General features: G+C 40.2%; 1 protein-coding gene across 5 annotated transcripts in view; it reads right to left on the reverse strand.

The window, feature by feature from the left end:
• LOC108696938 (dual specificity tyrosine-phosphorylation-regulated kinase 1B) overlaps nucleotides 1–17,848 on the reverse strand; it is a 59,037-nt gene that overhangs the window by 19,422 nt on the left and 21,767 nt on the right. For 2 of the 5 annotated variants that reach the window (XM_018226645.2, XM_018226646.2), the window contains exon 2: nucleotides 6,554–6,761. The exons of the other annotated variants lie outside the window; for them this stretch is intronic. The gene's annotated coding sequence lies outside the window, so the exon portion shown is untranslated. The remainder of the gene's footprint in view (nucleotides 1–6,553; nucleotides 6,762–17,848) is intronic. 5 annotated transcript variants of the gene reach the window in all.

Raw genomic sequence — 17,848 nt, forward strand, 5'->3', positions numbered from 1 at the left:
GGATTCGCTGTGAAATTATCTTCAAATGTAACGATACCTTATTATTTATATACATATTTCACTTTCCCCCCTGCCCAGGATGAGAACAGGTTATTCAGTGCACAGAATAGTGTCTGTATTTCCATTTGTACCTGAACTAAGACTGGGATCTGCAATGTGATTTGCAGCATTTTATGCAGACAACTCAACACAAAGCTGTTCTAGTGCTGTCTCTGTTAGGGCTCTTACTCATGAGCGTTTTTACCTGCGCTCCCCTGCGTTCCGTTTTTCGGCGTTCAGCCGCAGGGGAGCGCAGGAATAGACGCATTTCATTATTTCAAATGGGGCTGTACTCACACAGGCGCGTGTAGGCACCGAACGCAGGAAAAATGCAGCATGTTGCGTCTCAACCTGCGTTCGGCGCCTACATGCGCCTGTGTGAGTACAGCCCCATGAAATAGTGAAATGCGCCTATTCCTGCGCTCCCCTGCGGCTGAACGCCGAAAAACGGAACGCAGGTAAAAACGCTCATGAGTAAGAGCCCTCAAAAGCAGTGTTCACCTCTGAATTAACCATTAGTATGATGAGAGAATCAGCAATTGGTTCATTTTTTATTATTTGTGCTTTTTGAGTGATTTAGCTTTTTATTCGGCAGCTCTAGAGTTTGCAGTTTCAGAAATCTGGTTGCCAGGGCAAAATGAACCTAGCAACCATGCACAGATTTGAATAATAGACTGGAATATGAATAGGAGAGGCCTAATTAGATAGATGACTAATAAAAAGAAAAAATAAATTTGTAGCCTCACAGAGCATTCATTTTCTAAATAGGGCCAGTGACCCCCATTTGAAAGCTGGAAAGAGTCAGAAGAAGGCAAATAATTTAACTATAAAAAATGAAGAACAATTGAAAAGCTGCTTAGAATTAGCCATTCTATAACATACTAAAGGTTAACGTTAAGGTGAACCACCCCTTTAGACATTTCATAATTGAGTGTGTTTGTGTCTGTTAGAGGGTAAACAATGAAATTAGGCAATATCCCACCCTTTATTTATGCTTGAGTCACCCAATCAAATATCCAATATTGTTGCTGCAAAAGCCACCCAAGTCTCTTCTCTTGCATTCAAACTCCCAGCAACCTTTCTGGCATTTCTGCTTGCCTAGAGTGAAGGTAGAAATTCAGAACTATGCAGTATGGCTATCAGTGGTGCCAATAATGCACTAGGCTTATTAGCTATTTTTGGGTGGTGGTATCAGTAGGTTTAACTACAGGGAAAACCTTTTTGTTAAAGGAGAACTAAACCCTAAAAATGAATGTGGCTAAAAATGACTGTATATAGTGAACTTATTGCACGAGGCTAAAGTTTGAGCTTGTCAATAGCAGCAATGATCCAGGACTTCAAACTTGTCACAGGGGGTCACCATCTTGGAAAGTGTCTGTGACACTCACATGCTCAGTGGGCTCTGATTGGCTGTTCAGAAGCTAAGCTTAGGGCTCGTCACTAATTATCCAGCAGAAAATGAGCTTCCCTGGCTGTAATATAAGCTGATGCTACAGGTTTGCTGATTATTAAATTCTGATGCTAATTGCACTGGTTTCTGTGCTGCCATGTAGTAATTATCTGTATTAATTACTAATCAGCCTTATATTGTGACATGTCTATTCTAGGTGTACTGTATATTGTGAGTGGGTCCCTAAGCTCAGTAAGTGACAGCAGCACAGAGCATGTGCAGTGAATCAGCAGAAAAGAAGATGGGGAGCTACTGGGGCATCTTTGGAGACAGATCTTTACTGCTAAAGGGCTGTGGTTGCCTTGGGCTGGTACAGAAGCACAGAACATCATGTTCTAGCTAAGTTTTAGTGCGCCTTTAACTTAAAGGGATCCTGTCATCAGAAAACATTTTTTTTTCAAAACGCATCAGTTAATGGGGCAGCTGGGAAATTGACAATATGTCTAGCCCCATGTCAGATTTCAAAATTGAATATAAAAAAATCTGTTTGCTCTTTTGAGAAATGGATTTCAGTGCAGAATTCTGTTAACCGATTCATTTTGAAAAAAAAAAAATATTTCCCATGATTTTTTTCCCATGACAGTATCCCTTAAAGGTCAGAATATTTAAATATGTACTGGTTTAGAAGCAGAACCCCTTTATTTCTATGGGAAATTAATCACAGTTCTTTATCTGCCAATACAGAACTTCATTCGTCCCAACAGATCCCAGCCAAGCTGGCCATACATGGGCCGATAAAAGCTGGCGACAAGCCGAGTTGGCAGCCTATTGGCCCATGTGTGTGTGGGCCCTCTTCCCCGATCAATATCTGGCCGAAACTCGGCCAAACTTCGATCGGGCAGGGTTAAAAATCCCGTCGGATAACAGACCGCATTTGTTGGTTGATGTGAACTGTACTGGAGCCATGTGCTTCGGTTTATCTGATGCAGCAGTCTCTTTGGGATAGCCGGGTGCAGAAAGCAGTGACAATATGGAAGTGGACACATATCCTTCCTGTGGTAGAAGGCTCCAAAAACACGGTAACTTCCCTGAGACATAACCACTCACTGGCTTAAAGGAACATTAACATCACATTTTTTTAATGTTTAAAGGGGTTTTTCACCTTTGAGAACTTTTAGTATGATGTAGAGCATGATATTCTGAGACAATTTGAAATTTGTTTTTAGTATTTGTGTTTTGAGTTATTTATCTTTTTATTTAGCAACTCTTCAATTTGAATCTAAAGCAAATCTGGTCCAAATTACCTTAGCAACCATGCATTTATTTGAATAAGAGACTGGAATATGAATAGGAGAGGCCTGAATAGAAAGGTGAGTAATAAAAAGTAACAATCACAATAGATTTGTAGCCTTACAGAGCATTTGTTTTTTAGAAGGGAGTCAGCAATGCCCATTTGAAAGCTGCAAAGCGTCAGAAGAAAAAGGCAAATAACTATAAAAAATAGATAATAAACACCAATTAAAGTTTCTTAGAATTGGCCATTATGTAACAATAAAAGTTACCTTAAAGGTGAACCACCCCTTTAATTCCCCCCAAAACAGCTATAATAATAGATAAGACATACTTCCCTTGGATTTTTTCAAAATCTTCAGCTTGAATTTGACTTTCAAAGTGCCCCATAGGAGAAAGGCGAAAATGCAGCAGCAGCAAGCTTGAATTTCAACCTAAAGCACCTAAGCTTTTTTTATTATCAATGTCTGCAGCTTAAATATATGCTCACATTATTACCCCCAAAGTTGTCTGAAGTAATAGAAACATACATTTAAGCTGCAGATGCCAAAAAAGCTTAGGTTATCTAAGCCGACTTCCGGTTCAGCTCAAAGAGGAATTCAAGCCACCATTCTCCCTTTGGGGCACTTTCACGTCAAATTCAAGCTGAAGAATTGAAAAAAACCAAGGGGAAGTAAGCCTTGGCTATCATTATAGCTATTTGGGGGGGGGGTGTTACTGGTCATTTAATAGCAGCATATTTGACAGTTGAGCCATATGGGCAGCAAGAATACACCCCCCCTCTTAAGTACAGACTGGCTGAAAATTAACATATTGTGACTTGACTGCAAACATCTGGAAGAAGCCATGGAGCCCTTGTTTAGCTGCTATTAGGCGTTATGCCAGTCTTATAGTTAATTTAAGTCATAGACTTCAATGCTCTGTGCATCTGTGGTGGATTTTGGAGAGATAATACATACATGTACAAACAAAGTTGTGTGAATTTCAGACCAAAATCCACGGGGTGTTATGACAGGTGGATACAACGGAAGTCACTGACATCATGAACAGGGCAGAATCTGTTTTTACAACCAAAATTCGCCAGTGTGACGTCATTTCGGTACTTCGCCGATTTACTAACGGGCGTCGGCGTAACTTCGCTAGCAAAGGAGATATACTCTAGTGGTACTTCGCTCCCTAACGCAAGGTCGAATGGACGTAACTACACAAATTCACTAAGATGCGGATTTTACTGAACGTTACCTCTTGCGCCAGACTTGCCTTCACCACCTCAGACCAGGTGAAGTGCAATAGAGTAGATAGGACTTCCTAAACAATAGTTGAACATTTTTCTAATTCCCAAAAAACGCTGGCATCTTTTCCTTTTTCAGGGTGATAGGCTGCAAAAGAGCATAATTTTTTTGGGGTAACCAGCTTCCTCCCTACAGTTCCTAACATATGGCACATAAACTACACACTGGGCTCATGTGTAGGGCAATATAACAACTCTATTTTATTTTATTAAGGTTCCCTGGGCTTGTGTAGTGTAATGTATTTGCTGCAACATATACGTCCATTCAACTTTAACTTCCCGCCATATGCAAATTAGTGTACGCTAGCGCAACGTCACCTGTATATGCAAAATGTTTTTAGGGCAGACGTTAATATGTGCAAGGAGTAAAAAATGGTTGAAAAGTACATGGACCACATGGGTAACATCCCCATCATGCAAGATATTGCTTTATACAGGCATACCCCTAGATTGGGAACACTCGAGAAGAGACTGAATAATTATAGTGCTATAAAGCAAAGAATAAATATCAACCAGCAGGAATTTCAGCAGCAGAATATTTCCAAAAAGCCGAGCGGTCTAGAGCTTAGAATCAGTTCCCAACTGAAGGAACCACATGTTTCCAGTACTACCCAACATTAAACAGGAAAGGTACAAGCAGCAGACATTGGGCACTAGTGGATTCCATCAGGAAAATGGTATATATTCTATATGGACATTTAATAGAAACACACTCACCTGAAAGAGAAAAATAATGGCAATGCACAAGCGCTGAACAGTAAACATGAAGAGTTTTGTGAAAGGCAAGCAGAAATTCACATGATTAGTCATATTTGATAAATTAGTAACTTGTATAATAAATATATATTCTGCCACAATGAGTTGGAAGAGGCAGATTCACACACTCATAATTCAGTAAATGCAGAGTATCATCAAAATATTGCTGCATTGTAGAATGTTTTTATACAAGCAGTATGTAGAAGAAATAGTAAGATAGGTACAGGAACATACATCTCCAAATGGCCTGGAGACTGAATGGTCAGAAGGCATTTAAATCTGGAAAAGCAAATAAACACTAATGAAAATTAGAATCGGACCCATATCAATAATAATAATGACTTTTTAAGTCCTGTCCCTTTAATTCATTAGCATTTTACAGAACTAAATGTTCTACATTGTCATTATCAGGAGTGGAAATGAACACTGATTCTTCCAGCTTTAGAACAAGGACAGTTGTAAGCTGTTGCAGAACTACATCTCACACATGAGACACGTCCCCTTTGAAGATACTAGGGGTGGCATACAGGTTGTTGTAGTTCTGGGAAAGCTTTAGTGTCAAAGATACATCACAAAACGCAATTAAACAAGTGCATTTTTTCATAGCAAATGTTTCAAGACATATTGGGGGTCATTTATAAACACTGGGCAAATTTGCACCTGGGCAGTAACCCATGACAACCAACGGATGATAGCTTTGAGCGTTTAAAGGGGTTGTTCACCTTTGAGATAACTTTTAGTATGATGTAGAGAGTGAAATTCTGAGACAATCTGCAATTTAAAAGGGGTGGTTCACCTTTAAGGTAACTTTTTATATATTATGGAACAGCCAATTCTAAGCAACTTTTCAATTGATCTTCATTATTTCTTTTTTATAGTTTTATAGTTATTTCTCTTTTTCTTCTGACTCTTTGCAGCTTTCAAATGAGCGTCGCTGACCCCTTCTAAAAAGCAAATGCTCTGTAAGGTTACACGTAGTGTTATTGCTATTTTTATTACTCATCTTTTTATTCATACTCTACTATTTATATTCCAGTTTCTTTTTAAAACCAATGCATGGTTGCTAGGGTAATTTAGACCCTAGCAACTAGATTGCTTAAAGGAGAAGGAAACCCAGTCGGCGCAAAACCCCTCCCCCCTCCTCCCCTGTGTTGCTTCCCCTCCCTCCTCCCCCCTGGCCTACCTGTCCCGCTGGGCAAATGGCCCTAACTTGTTACTTACCCTTCTGCGCAGGTCCAGTCTACGGAGTTCACCGACGCCATCTTCTTCCAATCGATCTTCTTCCTGCTTTGACCGGCGCATGCGCAGTAGGAGCATTTCGCCAGTACGGATCTACTGCGCATGCGCCAAAAGTCACGAAGTGAAATCGGAAAACTTCGTGACTTTTGGCGCATGCCAAAATGCCAGTTAAAGCAGGAAGATGATCGCTTGGAAGAAGATGGCGTCGGTGAACTCCGTAGACTGGACCTGCGCAGAAGGGTAAGTAACAAGTTAGGGGCATTTGCCCAGCGGAACAGGTAGGCCAGGGGGGAGAAGGGAGGGGAAGCAACACAGGGGAGGGGGGGGAGGGTTTTCTTCTCCTTTAAATTGCAAACAACCCCTTTAAGGGTCTGTGTAAAAAGCTAATCACCTATGGGTTACTGCCCAGGTGCAAATTTACCCAGTGTTTATAAATGAGCCCCACTGTGCCTGGACCTATCCTCCCCACCATGTTGCAAATACAGGATATAAAAAGATAAAGAAAAGAAAAGATGTTAGTGATTTAGTAAGTTTAAACTTGAAGTTACCTGCACTTATATTTAATTGTTGGTGTTAGTTTCCCTGGAAGATGGATGCTCAGACATCCTGCTTGAATCAGTGAATTGCGTATGCATATTAGCTTGCCAGTGAGAGGTTCCACTCATCAGTACATGTATTGTAACATGACGAGGAGAAGGGAGCAAGTAGAAGTTGTGCCGAATCCTCCCTGTTACTCAGTTACACTGCAGACAGAGGCTGGAAAGCAACAAAACACAAGCCAGAGGGTAGACAACGAGTTAACTATGCAACACAATTGTTAGAGAAGAAAGAAAAGGACAGCACATTTCAGGTCTCTGATGGCAACACAATTAGGATACAAAAGGTTGTAGCTCTACAATTAAGATTTTGAAGCTAAATGGCATAAGCGGAGACTAGTGGACTTGCCCATTAGCATTTTTGGTGAATAAAGTGAAGCACTTTTCACCACCAAGGATAAAGAACAAAGAGGAAGAATTGGCCCCAGGTAGTAGTAACCAGAAACACTAGTAAGACTGCGGGTCAGTTACTGTGACAATTAGTATGGAAATTTAAACAATGTCTTTCCGACCACACAGGTGTTCACCTGCTGCCTTGATCCTGCAGTACACTGTACAGGTATGGGACCTGTTATTCAGAATGTGCAGGACCTGGGGTTTTCCTTAAAGGGGATGTTCACCTTCAAATAACTAGATGGTTTCAGATAGATCACCAGAAATAATTTTTTCCAATTACTTTCTATTTTCTATGTGTGACTGTTCTAATATTGAATTGTATAGTGTCATTTTTCACCTTCTAAAGCAGCCCTGGGAGGGGGGGGGGTCGCTGTAAACTTTTCTAAATTGATACATTTAGTTGATACATTTCCTATCTTTGTCCCTGCGGAGCAGAATCTCTGGGTTTCATTAAGGGTAGGGACACACTGGGCGATTTGGGGAGATTTAGTCGCCTGGCGACTAATCGCAGCGACTTTTCTCCCCGAATGCCTCCCCTCACTCTGCGCCTGGATAAAATGAAAAGTCGCCGGCGCTAATCACACACGGCGATTCGTTTTCCGAAATCGCCCGAAGTTGCCTCACGAGGAAACTTCGGGCGACTTCGGAAAACAAATCGTGTGATTAGTGCAGGCGATTTTTCATTTTATCCAGGCGCAGAGTGAGGGGAGGCATTCGGGGAAGATTGGTCGTGGAAAGTCGCGGCGATTAGTCGCCAGGCGACTAAATCTCCCCAAATCGCCCAGTGTGTCCCTACCCTAAAGGAGAAGGAAAGCTCCAAGACAGTTTATTTCCAATAGATTAGCCACAATAGTGCAAGCTAGAACACTATATTTATTCTGCAGAATGATTTCTATACCTGAATAAACGGCTCTAGACAGTCTCTGTTTGTTTAGGATAGCAGCTGCTGCCATATAAGCTTGGTGTGACATCACTTCCAGCCTGAGTCTCTCCCTGCTCATTTACAGCAGGGAGAGGAGCAGACTGAGCATGCTCAAGCCCAAGCCCAGGAGGTTTAAGCTGAAAAGGAAGTCTGATACAGAAGCCCATGAGTACACAATAGAAGGAAAGAAATGTGTTTGTTTTGACAGAGGACTCAGAGCAGCATTACTTTGAGGATTTACTGGTGTATTTATATAGACCTTTCTGATAAAGCTTACTTAGTTTTAGCCTTTCCTTCTCCTTTAAAGGCAGCTGTTAGGTGGTCATAGACATACAGATAACAAATTTTTGTACGCTATTCGGTGCGTGTATGGTGGGGGAAAAGAGCTGACAAATATCGGCAGAAGACTTGGATATCAGTCGGCTCGTCAATTGGGCTGGACGGAAAATTTTGATCGGGCTCCTTTGAAGGGACCCAAACATCGGCCATTGTTAGTGCTGAATCGTCAGATACAGGTAGAATTTTATTGTTTCTATATGTATATCTGACGATTCAGTTCTATACGTGTGTATTGAAACAAATGATCTTTCTTGGAAACATCTTTAATCGTTACGTCTATGGTACCTGAATAACTGAGCTGCCAGACTCAGACACGGACATTCAACTGTAAACTTAGATTTTAGAAAAACTGTAAAAAATAAATAATGGAAAGTAACTGAAAAAATGTCTATTTCTGGGGAACAATCTGAAAATAACTGAATTGAAAAATGTGTTTGGAAGGTGAACAACCCCTTTAATTTGGATCTTCATACCTCAAGTCTACTAGAAAATCACAAACTGCTCCCAGTTGTTCACCTTTCAAACACTTTCTCAGTTCAATCGTTTCCCAGAAATAGACTTTTTTCAATTACATACATTCCTTTTTTTTTTTATTTTGTTTAATGTTTTTTTCAAAATCTAAGTGTAAAGTTAAATGCTCCTGTCTGGTGTTTGAGTAAACCAGCTCAGTAAATCAGGAGCAGACTGTTACAATTTTACAACATTGAGTTGATCCATTTCTCAGCAGCATCTCTGGAGTATTAGCAACTATTGTATCAATTCTAACAGCTGCCTTTGAAGGGGTTGTTCACCTTTGAGATCACCATTAGTAGGATGTAGAGTGATATTCTGAGACAATGTGTAATTGGTTTTCATTTTTTATTATTTGTGGTTTTTGCGTTATTTAGCTTTTTATTCAGCAGCTGTCCAGTTTGCAATTTAAGCAATCTGGTTGCTAGGGTTCAAGTTACCCTAGCAACCATGCACTGATTTGAATAAGAGACTGGAATATGAATAGGAGAGGTCTGAATATAAAGATGAGTGATAAAAAGTAGAAACAACAAAACATTTGTAGCCTTACAGAGCATTTGGTTTTAGAAGGGGTCAGTCATGCCCCGTTGAAAGCTGCAGTCAGAATATAAGGCAAATCATTATAAAACTATATATAAAAAAAAAATAATGAAGACCATTTGAAAAGTTGCTTAGAATTGGCCATTCTTAACATACTAAAGTTACCTTAAGGGTAAGTTCACACCTGGAGATTCAGGTTCACGAGTAAACTTCGGGCGACTTCGGAAATCGAAGTGCTGCGAGTGCATTGGCACAGGCGTTATTTCATTGAAGCAGACAGAAGACATGGGGAAGCAGTTCGGGGAGATTAGTTGCCCCAAATAAGAGGCGATTAGTCACCGGCCGACTAAAACTCCCGGGGGTGCCCTAACCCTAAAGGTGAACCACCCCCTTTTAATGTAACTCAGGTATTCTGCTCAGTAGGGACTGATAAGAAATGTATCAACTAAATGTATCAATTTAGAACAGTTTACAGGGTCGGTGACTGCCCCCCCCCCCCCCCTCATCTGCTTTAGAAGGTGAAAAAAATGAAATTTTACACTTCAATGTTAGAAAAACAGTCACACATAGAAAGTGATTGAAAAATACTATTTCTGGTAAACTATTTAAAACCAACTGAACTAAAAAAAAAAAGTGATGGAAGGTGAACAACCCCTTTAATTATATCTTAGTTTGTAGCAAGTACAAAAAACACTTGTATTACAGAGAAAAAAAGGAAACTTATTTGGAAAATAAGGTCTATGGGAGATGGACTTTCCGTAATTGAACTTTCTGGATAATGGATCCCATACCTGTACAACAAAATGACCCATGTTTACACAGTGCCGGATGATGACAGGGGCTGGTTTTTGAAACCATTTCACAGCACTGTTTTTTCATTGGATAAATGAAGTGTTGGCGTTTGTGTTGTGCATCAGTTGACACTAGCGTGTGCTGTCCAGTGCAGACAAACAGTGCAGACCAAATAAAACTACCAGTGAACTTTCTCGCATAAAACAATCCCTTTTGAATTTCGGAGGAATGATTTCCTTAACTAATTGGTGCAGATTGCTTTACAGGTATCCAATGGAGGGCCAGTATCTATGGGCAGGGTTAGTCTCCTGCCTAGGTCTCTAAAAATAAAAAGTCAGCTGTGCTGTCTCAGCAGCAGAAATACCCATAATTCCACCAGGCACACAGCTGACTAAACACAGCTGCCAGCAGCCAGTTCATGGTTGGCAAGGAAACTAGAGAGCCCCTCCCAACACAAGTAGCGACGGGATAAAACTGCAGCAGCCCTGATCAGCATTCACATCTCTTAGAGGAAAAATCCCATTGTACATGTAAAGCTGCCCATAGTTGTAAAGATTTTTAAAAGATGCAATCGTTATCGTCAGGTCACGATTACCTCAAAATGATCGTTTAAATATCCGATGTGTCCATCAACTAAAAAGACCATTTCAGGCGATATTGCCAGCAAACTGAAGAGTAGCTCCCTGCAAACATAGATAGATTGCACTGGGACCAATAAAGAGTTTTAAATCTGGCCGATCAATTTTCTGACAGATGTCGGCCGAAAAATCGTAAGATGAACGATCGTTCGAATTCCACTAACCGCACAATAATTTGACGGATTGCAACGAAATCGGTCGTTCACCAAAGAAGAATCGTCACGTCTATGGGGAGCTTTAGAGTTAGATGTTACATTGCATGCAAGCTCATACATTGAAACACAAAATATCTGTGCATGTGTATATTCATATTGCTAAATAACTGTCAAAATTTAAGGTGTTAAATTACATCTGCAATTGCTACAGAAGCAAAAGTCAAACAACAAACAAACATGTAGGAAGTACCACAGGGAATGTAGAAGTTTACCCAGCCTGAGTGGCACATACAGAAAATTCACTAGAATACAGAGTATTATACAGTATAATACAGAAGCCCAGACTGTGCATGAGGAACCATAACTATTAAGGGTAGGGACACACTGGGCGATTTGGGGAGATTTAGTCGCCTGGCGACTAATCGCCGCGACTTTCCACGACCAATCTTCCCCGAATGCCTCCCCTCACTCTGCGCCTGGATAAAATGAAAAATCGCCTGCGCTAATCACACGCGGCGATTTGTTTTCCGAAGTCGCCCGAAGTTTCCTCGTGAGGCAACTTCGTGCGATTTCGGAAAACGAATCGCCGTGTGTGATTAGCGCCGGCGACTTTTCATTTTATCCAGGCGCAGAGTGAGGGGAGGCATTCGGGGAGAAAAGTCGCTGCGATTAGTCACCAGGCGACTAAATCTCCCAGTGTGTCCCTACCCTAAAGGAGAAGGAAAGCTACAAAAGCAGTTTATTGCCAACAGATTAGCCACAATAGTACAAGATATAACACTACATTTATTCTGCAGAATACTTTACATTCCCAAGTAACCAGCTCTTGACCTGTTCTGTTTGTTTAGGATACAGCTGCCATATTTGCTTGGTGTGACGTCTCTCCCTGCTCACTCATAGCTCTGGGCTCAGATTACAGCAGGGGGGGAGGAGGGAGAGAGGAGCAAACTGAGCATGCTCAAGCCCTAGCCCTGGAGGTTTAAGCTGAAAACAGGAAGTCTGATACAGAAGTGCATGAGTACACAATAGAAGGAAAGAATTGTGGTGTTTCTTTTGACAGAGGACTCAGAGCAGCATTACTTTGAGGGTTTACTGGTGTATCTATATAGACCTTTCTGATAAAGCTTACTTAGTTTTAGCCTTTCCTTCTCCTTTAAGAGAATGTTAGACGTTGTATTAGCCTCATTCTGCTATGAGAACTACATCGTTTAAAGGATTCACATAAATGACTGAACAGATTGAAAAGCACATATGCTTAAAGGGGCAACACACCTTTATAAGGCTTTTTACTCGGTACACCACAAATATATTTTCTTAGTTTATATTACTACAGATTTTCTGAAATTGAATGAAATTAATCTAAACCAATAGTTTCCCACTAGCCGTTCTGTAAGTCAGTTCAGACACAGCTTGCTCAGTTAATGAGGGAACTCTAGACATATTTTGGGGGAATATTCATCAAAGAGTAAAAGCAGTTCACTGTTATACATTCTTCAATAAACATGGCCCCATAAATACAACTTGACAGCAGAGAAGTTTCCCCCTGGCCAACTATGCCAAGCTCTGTCTGGTGAATCACAAAGATCAATGAAAGGTAAATCTCTCACTTCTTTGCACTTTATAACAAAATGCATTCAGGTTACATTAATTCCACAATAATCCAATAGAAACTTGATTACAGTTCTTTTAATCCCAGGCAGCCAAACAGTATTGCCCTGTAATATAAATTCCATGGTGAATCGGAAAGGGGAGGTTCACCTTTAAGTTAACTTTGTCGGTTATAGAATGGCTAATTCTAAGCATCTTTCCAACTGGACTTTATTATTTGTTATAGTATTTTTTTTTTTAATTGTTTGCCTTCTAACTCTTTCCAACTTTCAAATGACCACATCTAAAAAAACAAATATTCTGTAAGGCTACAAATGTATTGTTATCAAAACTTTTACTCATCTTTTTTCAGAAACGCTCATTCAAATTCCTATTCTAGTCTCTTATTCGAATCAGTGCATGGTTACTATGGTAATTTGGACCATAGCGACCAGATACCTGAAATGCCTAAATAGCAAACTGCCAAATAAACTGTTAAATACATCAAAAACCACAAATTAAAAAAGAAAACAATTGCAAATTGTCTCAGAACACCCCTCTCTAAATCATACTAAAAGTTAATTTAAAGGTGAACAACCCCTTTAAAGAAGAACTGGAACGACATTTCTTTAAATCAATCTGCTTCCTAAACATCCACTGCTTCCAGTGCAAGAGTTTGGAATAGCCAATTGGCAAAAAGAAGAAATGAGACACTGGACTGGACATACTGATGTTCTAGCAACGAACCGAATGTCAAAACACAGCCCTAATTGAAAACTGCTTTCAGTATATGTTTCACTAACAACCATGCCTGCTTTAGGCACAAGACCTCCCAGAAATTATGAAATAATTTGACAACCAAAGTTGGCAGTAATTGGTAAATATACTAAGACTTTCCCCAAATTCAAGCTGTTCTAAGTTTAAACCAAAATCCTGATCTATTAAAAAAAAAAAAAAATACACAACAATGGCTGACACTTCCAAGGCCACACAGTTCTGCAGAAATTCAATGTAAATAGATTCTATTGTCACTTTACCTTTCATGTTTTTTTGTTTTGTTTTTTTAGCTCCATTTACTTTTTTTGTTTTTTTTTAACAAACCGACAGGTTTACACAAATAAGTGGGAGCACTTGGGCTACTTAAAGGAGAACTAAGCCCTAAAAATGCCATCTTTTATATTCTGAACTTACTGCACCAGCCTAAAGTTTGAGCTTGTCAATAGCAGCAATGATCCAGGACTTCAAACTTGTCACAGGGGGTCACCATCTTGGAAAGTGTCTGTGACACTCACATGCTCAGTGGGCTCTGATTGGCTGTTGAGAAGCTAAGCTTAGGGCTCGTCACTAATTATCCAGCAGAAAATGAGCTTCCCTGGCTGTAATATAAGCTGATGCTACAGGTTTGCCGATTATTAAATTCTGATGCTAATTGCACCGGTTTCTGTGCTGCCATGTAGTAATTATCTGTATTAATTATTAATCAGCCTTATATTGTGACATTTCTAGTCTATGTGTACTGTATATTGTGAGTGGGTCCCTAAGTTCAGTAAGTGACAGCAGCACAGAGCATGTGCAGTGAATCAGCAGAAAAGAAGATGGGGAGCTACAGGGGCATCTTTGGAGACACAGCTCTTTACTGCCAAAGGGCTGTGGTTGCCTTGGGCTGGTACAGAAGCACAAAATATCATGTACAACATATCCAGCTACTTCTTCAGCTAGGCTTTAGTTCTCCTTTAAACACTAAGCACCCAACCTATAAGCTTTAGGCCAGTGGCACATGGGGTGTTTTGGCCTCTACTGCTGGAAAAGCTTTGCACTTTCATGAACTGTTCCAGTTTTGATGCCAAGTCTTTCCCTTAGAACACCCAACTGTTTTCCCCCACATATCAGAAAGGACTTAGACACGATCTAACGAGTACCAGGAAATACTTTTTTTCCGCAGGCACCTAGAAAATAAGTTTTGGCAAAGTTAATAATCTCCTGCCAAACAACTGTAAATAAAATAAAGTACTAATTTTTATTCACTGCACATGAGTTTATAGTGGAACAACATGAACAGCAATGTGCTTAAAGCGGAGATGCAGCTGAACAGCGATACAAGACTACATGTCTAATGCCAAAGAAGGTAACCAAGTACTGAGCACATGGGATATCAGGGTTGCTTGACTGTATTTATACCAGCTGAGCTAAAAATACCTCCTTATTGAATTTTAAAGCCAAAAACAGGTTAAACCACGAAACAAGCCTTATAGAGCCTTCAGAAGTCGTGATGGGGTACCACAGCTCTACTAAAAAAAGGACTATTTGCTTTGGTACACACACGAAGACAGATCAGGCAAATCTATGTAACAGGTTTATATGATGAGGCTAAGCATTTGCAGAAATTAATAAAAACAGTGCTAGGCACTGCAAACTGGTAGTTGTACAATTAACTGATGTGTTTTGTCAAAAACATTTTCTCCCATAACAGTATCCCTTTAAAGGGATACTGTCATGGAAAAAATTTTTTTTTTCAAAATGAATCAGTTAATAGTGCTGCTCCAGCAGAATTCTGCACTGAAATCCATTTCTCAAAAGAGCAAACAGATTTTTTTATATTCAATTTTGAAATCTGACATGGGGCTAGACATTTTGTCAATTTCCCAGCTGCCCCTGGTCATCTGACTTGTGCTCTGATAAACTTCAGTCACTCTTTACTGCAAGTTGGAGTGATATCAACCCCCCCCCCCGCCAGCAGTCTAACAACAGAACAATGGGAACGTAACCAGATAGCAGCTCCCAAAATGCTAAGTTTAAATACAACTTTGAAAGTTAGGTTTTGTTTTTTTGTCTGAAATTGTAATTGAACAGCCTTCAGGCTGCAATAAAGGCATTTTTATCTTAAAAAGATTGAGTGGTGCTGTTCAATTACAATTTCTTCAATATTGACCGGTGATAAGTGGCCACTGGGGACTGCACTACAACTTAAAAAGAAAAAGGTGTAAGAAGTCGTGCTGACTGCTCCTTTTACACTTTGTTTTTTGTCTGAACACAAAAAATAATAAAATTAAGAAAATATTAGTTATTTTATATTAGGGAAGCACTTTCAGTGACAGAAGCTTTAAGGACCAGTAACATCAAAAAATGAAATTGTTTGTTTCTCTGCACTAGTAAAACTGGTGTGTTTGCTTCAGAAACACTACTATAGTTTATATAAACAAGCTACTGTGTAGCCATGGGGGCAGCCATTCAAGCACAGGATACACAGTAGATAACAGATAAGTACTACTATAGTTTATATAAACAAGCTACTGTGTAGCCATGGGGGCAGCCATTCAAGCACAGGATACACAGTAGATAACAGATAAGTACTACTATAGTTTATATAAACAAGCTACTGTGTAGCCATGGGGGCAGTCTTTCAAAGGCTCAAGTTACACGGCAGACAGCAGATAAGCTCTGTAGAACATAATATAATGGTGTTATCTGTTATCCATTATTAATCCTGTGCCAGATTTTTTTTTCAATTTTTGCCATTGCTACACAGCAGCTTGTTTATATGAACTATAATAGTGTTTCTGAAGCAAACAGATCAGTTTTACAAGAGCAGGGCAACACCACATGATATTTTCAGTTCTTTAAAACACTCATTTTTTGTTATACCTGTTCCTTTAACAAAAAGGCAAACATTGCATTGTACTGTACAAGCAAGATATTAATATGCAGCACATAAGTTACACGGCTTTCTTTGGTGGCTGTTTCAGTAACTGTGCCAAGGGGTTCCAGATTGCCTAGTGATAAACAGAGTTCATTTAAGGTCTGACCTAAACTCAAGAACAACACTATGAATAGGCAGGATGAAAGTTTCGACTGAGTCACTTCCCTTTTATTTATTATTTCATTCCAATGAACATTTAATCTAAAAGGAAGCCGGCTAAATAAACAACTACTATTAATTTGAGAGCAGTGACCGACTTCTACATATACAATGACTCTTTTTCTTATAAAGGTACGGTCAGCAACACAGTTGCAAGAATGAGACTCGTTACGTATCTAATTTTTACCTTCAGTAATTCAGTTTTATAGTAAACAACAGTGAAATATAATGGGTAGGAAATGCTGCATACTGTGGCACTTTTATGTGAAACCTGACAACATAGGGAGTGACCTTTAGAGTAAATAATCACCTGGGACAAAACATTGCATATTAGATAGATTATATCAACTGCACTGGCAGGGTCCAGGCGATTACCAGTCAGGACAAATGAGGGGTAAAAGAGCATTTTGTCTACTTGTCAGGGGAACTGGAGAGTGATAAAGGGAAAACCCAAAACCCGCGGGTTTGGCAGGTTTGGGCAGACTACCAAGCGGATCGCTCCCTTCTGCTCTCGCCGCAAGCAACCTCACACTGCCAGCTTCCATTCCCTAAATTAATAAACGCAACTTGCTCCGCCCTCTTTCATGACATCACAGGGCAGGAGCAGGTCTATAAATAGAAGGGACGGAGTGGGTTAGGATTGAGGGAAATTCGACCCACAAATCACGAGAACTGTGTATACGGCAGGCAAGAAAATGTTGCCAATCACCCCATAGTACTGCCCTTAAAGGGATACTGTCATGGAAAAAGAAGAATTCTGCGCTGAAATCTGTTTTTCAAAAGAGCAAACAGATTTTGTTATATTCCATTTTGAAATCTGACATGGGGCTAGACATATTGTCTGTTTCCCAGCTGCCCCCAGTCATGTGACTTTGCTCTGATAAACTTCAGCCACTCTTTACTGCAAGTTGGAGTGATATCACCCTTTCTCCCCCCCCCCCACCTGAAAAATGGGAAGGTAACCAGATAGCAGCTCCCTAACACAAGATAACAGCTCCCTGGAAGATCTAAGAACAGCACTCAATAGTAAAAGTCAAGTCCCACCGAGACACATTCAGTTACATGAAAGGGATACTGTCATGGGAAAAAAACATTTTTCAAAATGAATCAGTTAATAGTGCTGCTCCAGCAGACTTCTGCACTGAAATCCATTTCTCAAAAAAGCAAACAGATTTTTTTATATTCAATTTTGAAATCTGACATGGGGCTAGACATATTGTCAATTTCCCAGCTGCCCCAAGTCATGTGACTTGTGCTCTGATAAACTTCAGTCACTGCTGCACTGCAAGTTGGAGTGATATCACCCCCCCCCCTCCCTTCCCCCCCAGCAGCCTAACAACAGAAAAATGGGAAGGTAACCAGATAGCAGCTCCCTAACACAAGATAACAGCTGCCTGGTAGATCTAAGAACAACACTCAATCGTAAAATCCAGGTCCCACTGAGACACATTTAGTTACATTGAGTAGGAGAAGCAGTTCCATCCTAAAGTGCTGGCTCTTTCTGAAAGTACA

This window comes from Xenopus laevis, chromosome 7L (assembly GCF_017654675.1).
Source record: "Xenopus laevis strain J_2021 chromosome 7L, Xenopus_laevis_v10.1, whole genome shotgun sequence".
NCBI classification, from domain to species: domain Eukaryota; kingdom Metazoa; phylum Chordata; class Amphibia; order Anura; family Pipidae; genus Xenopus; species Xenopus laevis.